The sequence below is a fragment of the Halichoerus grypus genome, chromosome 7, assembly GCF_964656455.1.
Source record: "Halichoerus grypus chromosome 7, mHalGry1.hap1.1, whole genome shotgun sequence".
In the NCBI taxonomy this organism is placed as follows: domain Eukaryota; kingdom Metazoa; phylum Chordata; class Mammalia; order Carnivora; family Phocidae; genus Halichoerus; species Halichoerus grypus.
Genome location: NC_135718.1, coordinates 18274816 through 18290468, shown reverse-complemented (window position 1 = coordinate 18290468; position 15653 = coordinate 18274816). Strand labels below are relative to the sequence as shown.

Sequence of the window (15653 nt, the reverse complement as noted above, 5' to 3'; positions counted from 1 at the left end):
AGGGTCAGCAGTTAGACGAACATTTATAGGACTCCCCAGGAATCTGACCTAATGTCTCCAGTCCATCCATCACCCTGACCTAACACAGATTCAACTGTGAAAACTCAATATGTAATAGAGATGAAAGCAGACCTGTTCTGTTTGAAGTAAATTAGGCCCTAATAACCTTGTCCACTGACACCCGAGCCTAGTAAAAGAGACTTTTGAGTTCCATTTTGGTGAACTAATAAGTCTCCCGAGAATACAGTTTGCAAACTGTTCCTTTAGCCCAGGGGTCAGCAAACCTTTTCTGCAAAGGGCAAGGTAGTAAATATTTTAGGCTTTGTAAACCATGCAGTTTCCATCACGAATACTCAAATTTGCCATTGTAGCACAAAAGCAGCCGTGGACAATAGGTAATGAATGAATATGGATGTATTCCAATAAATCTTTATTTATAAAAACAGGTAGTAGACTGAATTTGACCTTTAGACTATAGATTGCTGATCTCTGCATTGGCTGTAAGGGGATGAGGTTCTTAGAAAGTCAACAGCCCCTAGAAGCCAGCACATGCTCCTCCTCTTCCTTCCCCTCCCCCTCTTCCTCCCCTTCCCCCTCCTTCTCCTTTTTTTTGAAGGTCTGAAAGGTTAGGTGCATATTCTTACCTTGAAAAATGTAGTGCTATAGATTATTTTATTGTTGTTGTTGTTACTATTGTTTACATGTCACCTTGACAGTCTATTAAATAAATAGCCAATGACCTTTTCAGCATCTTTGAGGTGTCCTTGCCTACCCGTAAAAAAGTGTTCATTAAAGAACAGACAGGGCACAGCCCTGATGATTGGTAAGCCTCCCATTGTGGACTGTGCAAACTTGGGCAATTTCCAATCTCTCTGAGCTTCCTTCCATCATCTATAAAATGGCAAGCATACCAGCTACTTGACAGAATTGTCAGGAGGATTAAAGAACTTCAGAGTAAATGTTGAACACAGGGCAGGTCCCTTTCCCTTTTTATTAAACACGGAAGGCAAGGATGGGTTTCTTTTGAAAAGTGGAAGGAAAGAAACAAAATGAAAAAGCCTAACTTGCCTAAAAATTACTCTAGCAATTCTTCCTCAATGTCAGTATGTTTTAAAACACCAAGTCTTTCTCTATTGATGGAACATGCAACAGGTTTAGCTTGATACACAGTTGACCCTTGAACAACATGGGTTTGAACTGCGTGGGTCAACTTACATGCAGATTTTTTTCAATAAACACAGTACAGTACTGTAAATGTATTTTCTCTTCCTTATGATTTTCTTAATGACAATTTCTTTTTCCTAGCTTACTTTACAGTAAGAACAGTACACAATACATATACCTATAATAGTTAACCAACTGTTTATGTTATCAGTAAGACTTCCAGTCAACAGTAAGCTACTGGTAGTTAAGTTGTGGGGGAGTCAAAGTTATATGTGGATTTCCAACTGTGGGGGGGTAGGAGACGGACCCCTTAACTCCTGCATTGTTCATGGGTCAACTGTAGTGGAAAAACCTCAAAATTAGAAGAGTCCAAGTTACACAGGTTCTTGTTTTAGCTCTGCCATGTGACTTTGTGTAAATCACTTCTCTTCATTACCGATTTCTTTTAATTTCCTTAATTGTCAAAATGAGGATGGCTGAATGAGATCAAGGGTTCCCAAAGTGGCAGAAAACCATCATCAGAGGTTCTTGAATCCATGCAAGCATCTGAATAAAATGCTCTCATGTGGAGGTAGAAAAAGCAATGTTAAAAACGGTTCTAGAATTTGAAAGTGTGAACAACACTGGGTTGGATGATTCCTCAGGTGCCTGCTGATTCTCACAGTTCCAGTCTCAGTGAAACTGGGCAGTTCTGTTATTTCTATGCACATCCCATAAATGTAATTGCCAATATGGCATTGTTATTCAGGAGGCATTTTATTAGTCACACTGAGTTCACACTATGAATACAGACTGGGGATATGGATTCTTTCCTCGGTTGTCTGAAAATCATTTGAAGCCAGCTCCACTGTAGGGAGGCATGGTAACAATGTACACAATCGATCTTCCCTCTTTGAAAGAAGTCACAATTCCCAGTGACAAGGAAACAGGCTACTATGATGGAGAAACAGACGTGAGGCAGATCTCAAGAGTGGCCGAAGTTAAACAATTTCATTCATCAGATGTGCAGGTGCTGCTCTAGAACTAGTAGTAAATTATGGGAGACAGAAGCTGTTTTTGCCTGCTCAGCACCTAGTCACATTCTTGTGGTAGCACTTCAGTTTTCCTTGGAAGGGGTGGGAAGGTGAATCACACTCAGTCTGTGTGATTCTGGTGTGGTTGACCCCACTACCCAGATTTCTGGAGGGGTCACGTGCTCCTACTCTGGCCAATCAGAATAATCTATCTCCCTGGACATAGTGATTGACTTAGGGTTGGGTACATGGGTCAGAGAGATCCAGTGAAAGTCCGTTTCATCACTCTTACTCGGAACCATTGATAAAGATCCATTCCCTTTCCTTTGAGGTTATTTAACTGATAGAATGGAAGACACAGTTGCCACCACCACACACACATAAACACACACAAATAGGCTCTCAGAGAACAAAGTCAACACAGAGAAAATCAGAGCCAAAAGAAGAAGAGTAACAATTTCAGATTACTAAACACCTGGATTCAGATATACATGAAGCAAGATACCCCAGACTTTTTGATTATGAGAGCCACTAAATTTCCTTTTTTCCTTAAGCCAATATGAGTTGGATTTATGTGATGTAACTGAGAGAGGCTTGATAACTGAAATGTCTAAGAAAAAGCAAATTATCACATGAGGGTCTGTTGATACATATGTGGACACACACACACTCATCCCTTTGTTCAATTGTTCCAACTTCTCCCATTTATTTGAGTCAAAAACCCAGTAGTCATCCTTGATTCCTCTCTCCCTATCACCTTCCAGTCCCTAAATATGTTTACACTATTCCAAAGTTCTACTGACTTTGTCTCTTAAATATCTCTTAAACTCATCTGCTTTTCTGTAACCCATGTTAGTCCTTCTCTGAAGTTTTCCTCAATCCTCAGTAGAACCATTCCAACATCCACCTAATGAATCTCTTGCATATTGCATGATTATACCCAAATCCTGTTCAAGCCTTGCCCATACCCTTCTTCCAAAATAGTGTTTCTAAAGTATGAATGTCACTAAACTCCTTAAAACCCATCAGATTCTCCATTGCCTTCAGTGTAATCCAAATTCCATAACTCTGTGTACAAGGGTGCTTGTACTACCATGTCTAGACTCTGCATACTGTTCTAGCCTTTTCTTTAAATAATTCCCCTTGATCCCTTCAGTTCTCTTTCCTCCTCCCCACCACACATACTACATATGCTTCTCCAGGCTGAACTACTTCAGTTTTCCAAACAACAGACTATATCACACCTCTTTGCTTTGTAGAATTGAACTGACCTTGGCAAGCCACATTTCTAGGAAATACACTGTTATGTCTGTTGTATCAGACACCCCTATGCCCACAAGTTACCAAATATTTTGCTGTCATTCAATTCCATGGGAATTTGAACAATTACAGTTTGTTGTTTTGACCCAGCCATTGCTGGGCCAAATGTCTTAAGACTATTTCCACATTGAGGTATAGATGTTCACCCAATGATCAAAGCCAAAATAGAAAAGCAAGAGTAATTAGTATCTCGATTTTTTATATCTCCTGTAGAAGACTACTTGCAAATATAGCCATATTTAAGGCTTCACTTCAGCCAAGATGGAGTAACAATTTTACCCGCCATCCTGAACCAAAAAACAAACATAATCTATGAAGCAATGGTTTACAAGACACTGGATATCCGGCAAAAGAGAACAATAACCCTTGAGGGACAAGAAACAAATTAGGCGAGCCTTATGATTGCCCCCGCTTCCTGCCTTGAGAGCATTTCCAGGACATGGCATAGGGCAAGGCCACCTGTCAGAAGCTGATGGGCTGAGTTGAGGAGACAGAGCTGAGAGTCTGGGGACACCAAGGTGGTTAGAGTTAAAGGACAGAGTACAGGAGAGGAGAGAGCTGAACTGACAGAGGATCCCAGAGGTCTGCAGAAGTCTCCTCAAGCATGCAGCTAAACAGTGATTGTTCCAAAAAGCCAAAATAGCTCTGAAAAAGAATGAAGATAAAGGACTAACACTACCTGATTTCAAGTCTTATTATAAAACTGTAAGCAAGACAGTGTGGTATTAGCACACTGACGAACAAATACTTCAATGGAACAAAACAGAATTCAGAAACAGATGCATGCACACATGGACAACTAACATTTTGACAAAGATGTGAAGGCATTTCAGTGGAGAAAGTATAATATTTACAACAAATGATACTGAAACAATTGGATATCCATACCTCACACCATATACAAAAGTTAACATGAATGTAGTATCTAAAACAATAAACTTTATAAACTATAAAATGTCCAGAAGAAAACATAAAGCCTTAATGACTTTGTGTTAGGAGTTTTGTTTTTTTGTTTTTTGGTTTTTTTTAATATGTAATGCTTCATGAATTTGCATGCCATCCTTGCGCAGGGGCCGTGCTAATTGTCTCTGTATGGTTCCAATTATAGTATATGTGCTGCCGAAGTGAGCACTTGGTTAAGAGTTTTTAGATACCGCATCAAAAGCATAATACATAAAAGAAAAAAAATGATAAATTAGTTTTCAACAAAGTTTAAAACCTTTGTTCTTTAAAAGATAGCTAAGAGAATAAAAGAAAAGCAACAAAATGAGAGAAAATATTTACAAATTGTATTTCTGAAAGGAGATTTATATCCAGAATATATGAATAACCCTTAAAAGTCAATAATAAATAAAGTCAATAATAAGAAAACAAAAAACCCATTTTCAAAAATGAGCAAAAGATTTGAATAGATACTTCACTAAAGAAGATATACCACAGGGAAATAAGCACATGAAAAGATTCTCAACATTGTCAGTCATTAGGAAAATTCAAATTAAAGCCTCAGTGAAGTACCAGTGCATACCAGAGTAGCTAAAAATTAAAAAGGTTACCAATTACAAGGGATAGCTATGATTTAGAGGAACTAGAACCCTCATACATTGCTGGTGGAAGTGTAAAATGCTACAACCACTTTGAAAAACAGTTTGACAGTTTCTCAGAAAACTTAAACATAAAACTTTACGATCCACTCATTCTACTCTTAAGTGTTTACCCAAGAGAAAGGAAAGTATCTCTCCAAAGATTTGAATGTGAACATTCGTAACAGATTTATTTACAATAACCACAAACTAAAAACAATCCAAACTCATTAATAGATGAATGTGTAAACTCTATATCTATACAAATGAACACTCACAAATAAGGAATGAACTATGGATAAGTACTCAACATGGATAAATCCCCAAATAATTATGCTGAGGGAAGAAGGAAGGCAAGAAAATTACCTACTTTATGATTCCACTTATATAAAATTCTAAAAAAGGCAAGCCAATCTACAGAGACAGAAAGCAAATCAGTGTTTACCTGGGGATGGGGGAAGGGGAAGGAGGACAGGATTACAAAGGAGCATGAGAAAACTTTTGAGGATGAGGGGTGTGTCCACAACCTTGATTGTGATGAGAGTTTTATAGGCATACGGATATGTCAAAACATATCAAACTGTACATTTTAAATACAGGCTGTTTGTTGGTATGCTAACTATACCTCAATAAAGCTGATTTTAAAAATAATAACCATAATTATTTTCCTTCCTACATCCACGTCCCTTTGCAGTGTAAGTTTGCAGGTATTCCCACCAAAAGATAAAGGCTATTTCTCCATCCTTTGAGTCTGGGACGGCTAATACAATGTGCTAGAAGTGATGTTGCTGCCCATTCCAATCTAGGCCTTAAAAACTGGTCTATTCCCTACTCGCTTAGTCTCTTTGGGCTGCTCTAACAGAATACCATTGACTGGTGGCTCAAACAACAAACATTTGTTTCTCACAGTCGGTCAAGGTATTGGCAGACTCAGTGTCTGATTAGAGTCCACTTCCGGATTCAGAGACAGGCACTTTCTCACTGTGTCCTCCCGTCATGGAAGGGGTCTCTTTTATAAGGGCATTCATCTCATTCATGAAGGCTCTGCCCTTGTGACCTAATCACAGACCACAAGCCTCCTCTCCTAGTACCATCACACTGGGAGGTAGTATTTCACCACAGTGAATTTGGGGAAGGACACAGTCAGTCTATAGCACTGCTGTCACATGAACAAGCAAGCAGGATGGAGGATGAAAGCCACATGGCCCAGTCAACCTTCTCTCCCTGCTGACATCTAGCTAACCTCCAGAAGCAGAGCTGCCTACCTGGCCTGCAGGCGAGGAAACCAAGCACCTGTGGGATCCCAGCCTAGACCATATGACCTGCCCCGCTGAGGTCAACTTAAACTGTCCACCCTCCAAATCATTAACTAAACAAACACCTGTTGTGTTAAGCCTCTAAATTTGGCGTGTTTTCATATGCGGCATTATTTGTGGTAACATAAAAGTGATTTATTTCCCAGCTGGGATCATGTTCCTCAACTCAACTTTGCTTGTCTTTGTAGGGCAACCAGAGGTCTGGGGACTGTTTACAGTATGAGGTCAAGTACCTTCACTCCACTGGAAACTTCCATTTCTTCACACACCAAACACTAAGCATCTAGTAGGCCCTAGACACTATGTCACCCCAGGTGTAGATGTGCAAAAGACATGACCCTACCACAGGAGATGAGAGATTACAGACCAGAGTAACCAGCCGGCAGGACTGGGCCTCCCAAATTCCTGACTTCCCTCTTGGTTATCTTGTTGTCATCCACGTTTCTAAATTAATTCTTTCTAGGGAGCACCTGTCCAGGTGCTTCTTCCAAATTACATCTCCCACCAGATTCCTGGAAAAGCCTTCACCTCAATGGAGAAAGGTCTCTTTTTAAGCTGGTCACTCTTAAAAAAAAAAAAAGTTTTGTTTTTTTTTTTTCCTTTTTGCTTGGACCGCTTTGTGCCATTTATCATTAAAAGTGCAGCATCATTTGAATAAAGGGGAGGAGTGATATTTCTAAGAAAATGATAGCTGCTTGGGAACAGCATTCATAATTTTAAAAGGTTGTTACTTCAAAGAACACCCTTTCAGCACAGGATGTTACGCAGTGCAAAGCTTAGCGTATCAACAGGCTACACGCCGGCAATTTTCCTTTGGTTCTGAGACCTCGGAAAGAATCCGATGTGCTGGGAGCAGCCTGGCCATACTTCCAGCCCTCTCCACACCACCACTGCTGACAGCCAGGCACCAAGCCAGGCACCTGCTGAGTGAGCAAAACTGGATGCCCTCACTCTCCAATACCGCTGAAAGGAAGCTACGGCATTTTTCTGTAAGGCATGCTTTCATCGCCTGTGTTCCCAACTTCTGGCTCCCCTTGGCAACAGGCTGAGCCCAGTAGCCTTGATGAAGGAGCAGGAAACTTGTGAATCCTCTGGATGTTCAGTCCCCACAAGACCTCAGTGAGATCGTCCCGTTATAGCCTGCATTTGACCATCATGGCAGATTAAAGAGCCCATTAATCAAAGTCCAAAATAAGCCAGTGGCAGCCCAATTCACTATAGCTTCCAGATGCACTGGCCATTGGGACTGTAGCCAATAGTGAAAGATTATTCTATAGGAGACAAGGTCAGCTTGGCTAAGACACAGGAACGTAGGGTACCGGGGCTTGGTGCCAGAATGCGCCTGAATTTTAGCCATCATAAAACCTAGTATCACTATGTCACTTAAATAGCGAGTAGTTGGAATAACTAAAATGGACCTACACATAAAAAAACAGTAAAACCATCAATTACAATGGTATTTTCATTGTTGCACATACTGCTTAGAGAAAATTGTCTTGCTGGAGCGTGCCCGTTATGCAGCCAATAAAATTCAGAAGGGGTCAGGCTGAAGGAGACTCAAAAGGACTTTTTTCAAAGCCCAGGTGCATGCATTCTAAGAGGAGAATTGGTTTGATAATGCACTTCTGCCACATTCTGCAGAACCACTCTATACCAATCAGGAAACTATTGTCATCATCATACATATTGCTAACACACCGGACTCCTCCATCTCATCTCACTTCAATTTGACCTTGTGGTTCTGCAGGAGAGACTCACATTAAGCCCAAATGCAATGCCAGTGGTATAGAAAATAAATGCTATCTCCCAGGCATTCAAAATTAAAGTCTATAACACCGAAGATCTTTAGCCAACCATTTCAAAAAATTCATCAGGATTCCCCCACCGTCGAGAAAGTAAAATCTTTTTCAAATTTCCTGGAAAGAGCCTGACAAATGAAGATGTGGCAGGTGGACGCCCCTTCCCTTTAGAAATAGGTAGTTTCAGGATAAAGAGAATAGTAAATGCTGTCAAAATCAATGCTCTGAACGCAGTTTAATCACCAGTGCTAATAGTGAATGCCACAATACTTAGCTTGTTACTTTCTCTATATAAAATGTGTCTTGTTATCTGACACATGGAACAGTTTCAGTCACGCTAGGGAACATGACACCTGCTGAGGACATCAGCCACTTTTTTTTAAAAGATTTATTTATTTTATATAGAGAGAGAGGGAACAGGGGAGGGGCAGAGGGAGAGAGAATTTCAAGCAGACTCCGCACTGAGCAGGGAGCCTGATGCGGGGCTCACTCTCACTACCCTGAGATTATAACCTGAGCTAAAGTCAAGAGTCAGATGCTTAACCGACTAAGCCACACAGGTGCCCCGACATCAGCTAATTTCTACGAATGCTCTTCAATCTGAGGGTGTTACTTGAGAATCGTGGTTGCAGCATTGACACATCGGGACTCTGCAAGGCTGAGCTCCAGTGTTGAAGGCTGCCATGGCGGATGTCTCCAAAGCCAGCTGAACTCCCTCTCAGGACCAGACTCTAAGGGCTCAATTCCAAGCGGCAGTGTTAAAGCTCTCATTCACATCTATTTTTGATTCCCACACATTGCTTTGGTCTAAGCTCAGATTAAAGAACTAGAATCAGATGCTGTCAGAACTGGCTGCACACTCTCCCATTCTCTAATATGAGAGCATCTGTTACCCACGTTAGCCATGAGAAGCAAGTATCACCAAAGTGAATAGTACTGGGTCTGCTACCAACTTGAGCTATTACTCTGAGCGGTTTATATCCTCCTCTCTGCATCTAGATCTTCCCTGAGGGGATTAGACTCAGCCTAAAATTCTTTCTGTTTTAAGATTGTGCTTAGGAATTACAAATGAAAAGAAAAATGTATATCAAGACTGCTAATTTGTCTTCAAAATATTTTGAAATTCCCCTAAATGCTGACTTGAGTAACAAATTTCTGACTTTTTTTTTTTTTTACACCATAAAGGAAATGCCTACCTTTGATTGGAGGCAACATCAAGGAAATTGGGGCACAGAAGAAGAGAGAACAGCAACAATATTATGTGAACCCCTGGATACAGACATTCCTGAAGCACATATGAGAGCCAGTAAATTTTCTTTTATGCTTATGCTTGTTTAGGTTTAGTTTCTAGTCACTCAAAACCAGATGATTCTTGACCAACAGGCAGGAATCTTAGGGCCCCTGAAGAGTGTTCATTATTTGTGTTTATCTCTGTCTCAGGAAGGTACTAGATTTAATATACTTGAACCTCAGTAACTTGAGCTTTAAAGAAGAAATGGCCCTTGTGACCAAACTTCTCAGACTGAAATCTGCATTTGTCCAGATTGGTCCATAATCCAGTGGAAAGAAATTCACATGGGCTCCGTGGAGGGGAAAGGAAAATGTACAAGAGGCGTAGGAGTTAACTCTGCATATGAACCACTGAGTGCCCAGCCCCTCTCCCCAGCAGCCCTGGGCAGGCCATACACGGGCACTCGCCAACACCGCTGAGGCCACATCCGTGTCCTGGGAGCCAAGTGGTTGCACAGAACAAGCCAAGGGCAGATGGAGGCACACAACAAGTTCATCCCACATCCCACAGATTGCCAAATGACAAACTTGGGAAACCAAAATATACCTGCAGGTCCAGGGAAAGAGACCAGGCTAGTCCACAGCAAAACCTAATTCAAAGGGACAGAGTCAAGAAGTCCAGTATAATAATGCAAAATGGTACTGGATGCTCAAACCTCCTTGTAAGTGGCCTGGTGCATGGGGGTCAGCCTGGAAAAAGACTCCAGGTGAACAAAAGGCAACAAACCTTTAGGTTCAGGAGAGAGAAGAAAGAAAGGAAACAGGAAAGGGGGACTGGAAGAGACACTACAGAAGAGGAAAAACAATCAAGTAGAGAAGTGAAGCACCAGGGCCCCCGGAAACAGACAGACCCAGGTTTAGATACAGGTTCTGCTCCTTCCCGTGAGACTTCTTGTCTTCCTCCTCCCTCCCTACCTTCCTTCTTTCTTCCCCTTCTTTCCAGTTTTAAAGACTTTATTGAATTACAGTGTATATGCCATAAATTACACTTCAAGTGCACAAATCAATTACTCTGTAACTTTAACAGGTGCAGCCTTCCCCATAAAGCTGTTCTAGAACATTCTCATGTCTCCAATAAGAACCTTCATTCCCGTTTACAGTTACTCCCCATTCCCACTCTTAGCTCCGGGTAGCCACTATTTTCTGTCCCTATACATACATCTATTTCCAGTCTTTATAAATTTGCCTTTTCTGGACACTTCCATAAAGGAAATCATGCAATATGAGGTCTCTTGTGTCGGACTTCTTTTACTTAGTATGTCTTTGAGGCTTACCCATCACCCATAGCATAGCGAATATCAGGATTTTTCTCCCCCCCACCACCTTTTTTTTGGTGAATAACAGTCTACTCTGTAGGTAAATGAGTCTTATTTTCTTAAGCCACAGTGTCCTCACCTATAAAATAGGGATAAGAATAATAGCACCAATTTGATAGAGTGTTACAGTGATAAATGAAATACTGCATATTAAGAGCTTAGCACAGCCAACAGTCACCCAGCACATGCACAATTAATCTTAAGAAGCTACCCTGGTAATCTAAAGAAAGCACTGCTCTTTCAACCTTCCGCACTTTTCTAATTATACATCGCCTTCCTCCTAGTCTTTATTCAGCAAAGAGAAGGTGTGTTTGTCTGCATTTTTATAGAAAGGAAAGAACAAAAGCTAAGAGACTGCCTCGGGCCACAGGAGAACCTCTGGGTGGAAAGCACAGACAGCTCCTGAAACGTAGCCCCTCCTCAGTCCTATCGCCCTGACTGTCAGAGAGCCCATCGTGTCTAAGTGCATCTGGGGGAAGGTGGCAGAATTGAGTCCATAATGCACAGATTCACTTTTCTAAAAAATGGTATGATAATAATGTAAGGGAAAGCTTTGTAAGTGAGAATAATGGTGTGAAATTGAGGAAAGGAACAAACACCTGTGAATTGGAAAATGCCACCCGCAGTCTGATGTGCCTTTGCTTGCTGCAGGGTCTCTCCAAGGGAATTACAGGTGCAGCCCGACTCCAGCTATCTAAGCTCAGGCAGGACCAAGGAAAGAGGCTGTCCATTGTCAAGAAGCATCCTACAGCTTTGATTACCCACCCAGCCTTTCCTCTCATTCGTGTAGCTGATTCTGAAAATGCACTCTCTAAAGCTCGTGACTTGACATTTTTCATCATTCCTGCCCACAGAAATACATTAACCAAATACAGAAATCTGCATGGAAGAACAGATTCTAGGGTCCAAAGCAGAGGAACTATTGACACTATTCTCTGCTGCAGGGCCCTCGGAAGGATGACCCCCAGAGACCTACCATTGAAGTATATTGAATGTAACTGCAACCTTGAGAGGAAAGAGCCAGATTATAAAAGGGTAAGATTTTAGGTGTGGGGGACTTTCAGATGCTTAGTAAATGTTCCTGAAAATAGCAAATATCCAAACCAAATTTTGCATTTCAGTTAGAGTATAGAGTTGCTGAAAAGACCCTCAGAAACCTCTAATCAACCCTTCTGTTTAATAGCCAGAAGGCGGAAGAAGACTAGAAACATACACACAGGGGCTCCTGGGTGGCGCAGTCGTTAAGCGTCTGCCTTCGACTCAGGTCATGATCCCAGGGTCCTGGGATCGAGCCCCGCATCAGGCTCCCTGCTCTGCAGGAAGCCTGCTTCTCCCTCTTCTATTCCCCCTGCTTGTGTTCCCTCTCTCGCTGTGTGTTTCTCTGTCAAATAAATAAATAAAATCTTTAAAAGAAAAAAAACATACACACACACACACACACACACACACAAAACCATGACCTTGGTACGGTGGATAAGGACCTTCCATGATTAATTTGGTCCAGGATAAGTTAAAGAAAGGACGATAATCTCAAAGCCTGTACATTCTTTGTATTGCTAAGTATAGAGGCTCAGCAGAGAGCTTTTGTGTTTAGTCAAAATAAATACCTCAGGGAAGTTTCTTTGCAACCACAAAGTCAAGGCAGGAGCCTAGCCTGAGGGCAATGTTAGAAATGGCACTGCTCTATCTACATAACGAAGTCTCAAGAATTTTGTCAGTGTTCTTTTGGTGCAAGGAGGAGTAAGGAAAGAAAGAAGGTGAGAATTGCTGAGGTGAGAACAGGTCAGCCTGCCCCGCATCCTCCTTCTCTGTTTTTGCCTGGTTGCAACATCACTGTGGGTCTCTGCCATTGCGCTGGTCACCCTAACTCCCTGCTCCCTGATGATTGTTCCTCCTCTTTATTTTCCAAAGCATCACCCCCCCAAGAAAGAAAGAAGAGGGACATAAGGAAAGAGAATTTTAAAGCAGTAGTTCTCAACCAGGTGTGGTTTGACTCCCAGGGGACATTTGGCAATATCTGGAGGTATTTTCAGGAGTCACAATGGGGGTGGAGGGAAAGGTACAATTGTCATCTAGTGGGTAGAAGCCAGGGATGTTGCCAAATATCCTACAGCACACAGGGCAGCTTCAACAACGAATTATCCCACCCAAAATGTCAATAGGGCTGAGTTTTAAAACACGTGCTGTAGAAGAAAAGAAAAAAGAACCTGTCTGCATCTGGAAAAGTCAGAAATTCAGTAGAAGAACACTCAGGAAGAAATTCCCTGGGACCGGGGATAGACCAGGAAATTTTAATGACATCTATTGAATTTTTAACTATTTTGTGTGCTTTCAAGTACCAAAATCCCTCTTTCCCTTTTCCCTATGTTAAATTCTATTACACAACAGCCTTGGAGTGGTGATGCTTTGGAAAATAAAGAGGAGGAACAATTGTCAGGGATCAGGGAGTTAGGGTGACCAGCGCAATGGCAGAGACCCACAGTGATGTTGCAACCAGGCAAAAACAGAGAAGGAGGATACATTTACTAAAAATTCTTTTACCAAGGGCGCCTGGGTGGCTCAGTTGGTTAAGCGACTGCCTTCGGCTCAGGTCATGATCCTGGAGTCCCTGGATCGAGTCCCGCATCCGGCTCCCTGCTCGGCAGGGAGTCTTCTTCTCCCTCTGACCCTCCCCCCCTCTCATGTGCTCTCTCTCATTCTCTCTCTCTCAAATAAATAAATAAAATCTTTAAAAAAAAAAAAAAATTCTTTTACCAAGATATTAATAATATGGGAAAGTGCTTGAAACATCAAAACAGAAAGCCTTATCCGATGGCATCTTCATCATGATATCTATTTTTTTAAATATCTAAGAAAGAAAGATGCAAATAAGACATGCCAAAATACTGATATGGTATTTTTCTTTTAAATATTTTTCTGTATATTTAAAATTTTCTATAAAATCTATACCTTGCATTTATAATCATAAACCAAATGAAAAGCAAAAAGATTGAAGTGCTTTGGTAAGCTGTGGAAAGAATTTCATAAATGATGATTTTTTTTTTTTTTAAGATTTTTTACTTATTTATTTGACAGAGACACGGCAAGAGAGGGAACACAGGCAGGGGGAGTGGGAGAGGGAGAAGCAGGCCTCCCGCCGAGCAGGGAGCCCGATGTGGGGCTCGATCCCACGACCCCGGGATCATGACCCGAGCCGAAGGCAGACGCCCAAAGACTGAGCCACCCAGGCGCTCCATAAATGATGATTTCTTTGGGTCAAAGTAAAACAAATTAGAAATGGAGGCCTTTGACAGGGAGTCTTTATTCTGCAAAGTGACTCCTTGATAATGCACCCCCAAATGAGCACTGCTTGTGGGGTACCAAAGATGCACAGAAAACTCACTGTGCTTCCACTGAGAGAGCGCTCAGGGGAGAGATGGAGGGACCCAGAGTCCTGAGAAAAGAGCAAAGCTCTCCAATAAAAGTGGTCTTGGGTGGGAGGTAAGCAAGGCAGAAGCCAGGCAGACCATGGACAGTGTGAAAAGTTCTTAACGCAGAAGAGTCCTCCTTGCCCTCAGGTGGACCAGATTCTGTCAATCTCTGGTGATCTTAATCAAACTAAGAAGTAGGCCCTAGACATTTCTAGAATAAAGTGCTCCCTCTAATATACAATGCAGGCAAGCAACGGCACAATGGGCCAACTGTTGAAATAGGAGTCAGCTGCCTTTTTTTTTTTTTTTTTTCTGCGAAGGGCCAGATAGTAAATATTTTAGGCTTTGCAGGCCATATGCTCTCTATTGCACCAATTCAACCCTGCTCTGGAGTGTGAAAGCAGACAGACACAGTACATCAGTCAATGAGTGTGGCTGCATGCCAATTCAAACCATACTTCTAAAAACTGGGCTAGGTGGGCCTGCTGGCCGTAGTTTGCTGATCCCCTAAGACTTGAAGCATGGCAATAAAAGTAGCTTTCTTGTGGCTTTTCTCATGGTCACGCTTCCTCATGTGAAGGCACCAGTTGGAATTTGGTGAATTGTGTGATTATTTCAGGAAAGAGCTGAGTGGATCCTAGATATATCAGAGACTGTGCTCATTTGATGGCATCTTGGGAACTGAATGAATAACAGGTACCATGTTAGGCCCTCCTCAGGGTACCTCCAAATCTGGTGGGTGATGCAAGTCATCAACATAGTTCCTGCCTCTGGTGGTGGGGAGTCCGTTGGTTACGTAGCGGGATTGGGCTGTGTGGGCTGGAGGGAAGAGAAGCCTGAGGCTGGGGATCCAGGAATGATAGGCAGCTAAACATTCTGTGAGTGGAGTCTTTTAGGATGACGCTCCGATATTACAGGCCATGTGTTGATTTGTCATATATCATTCACTTCATTTCTCACATGGACAAAATCTAAAGGCCTGAAGATGTTACATTTCACATAAGCCCTGTGATCCAGCAAAACAGTGAAGGTTAAGAAATGGCCTGACCCTCTGTGTTCCAGAAACGGTGCACTGCAAAGAACTGGCCTCCCCCTAGGACTTAGATAAGACTCATGGATGCCCTCTGCCCCTTGTTTATCTATGGCGAGACCAGGCACAGACCCTCCAAATTCCTAGTCTTTGCCTCATACATTATTAACTGAACGGCTTGCCCCCACTGCTCAACTAGAGCAAAAACGCTCATTAGCCAAGCTTTGGTTATGCTTCTGCAGCCCCTCTAGGCCCCTGAACTCGGGCCCACCCTCAGCCTGAATCAGCACACAGCCCGTTCTTAGAACAGGCTGCCCGCAGGGTGAAACATTCTCTGATCTGCTGTCAGACCCACCATCCTTCCAGTCCTCTTCCCCACAGCTGGCTCTTCCTAGCCTTGTTTACTCCTCTATGA

General features: G+C 42.2%; 1 non-coding gene across 1 annotated transcript; it reads right to left on the bottom strand.

The window, feature by feature from the left end:
* Positions 1-4522: 4522 nt before the first annotated feature.
* Positions 4523-4629, bottom strand: LOC118540092 (U6 spliceosomal RNA). Its single transcript, XR_004919463.1, has one exon. It is a non-coding gene; the product is annotated as a U6 spliceosomal RNA (small nuclear RNA).
* Between the last annotated feature and the right edge of the window lie 11024 nt (positions 4630-15653).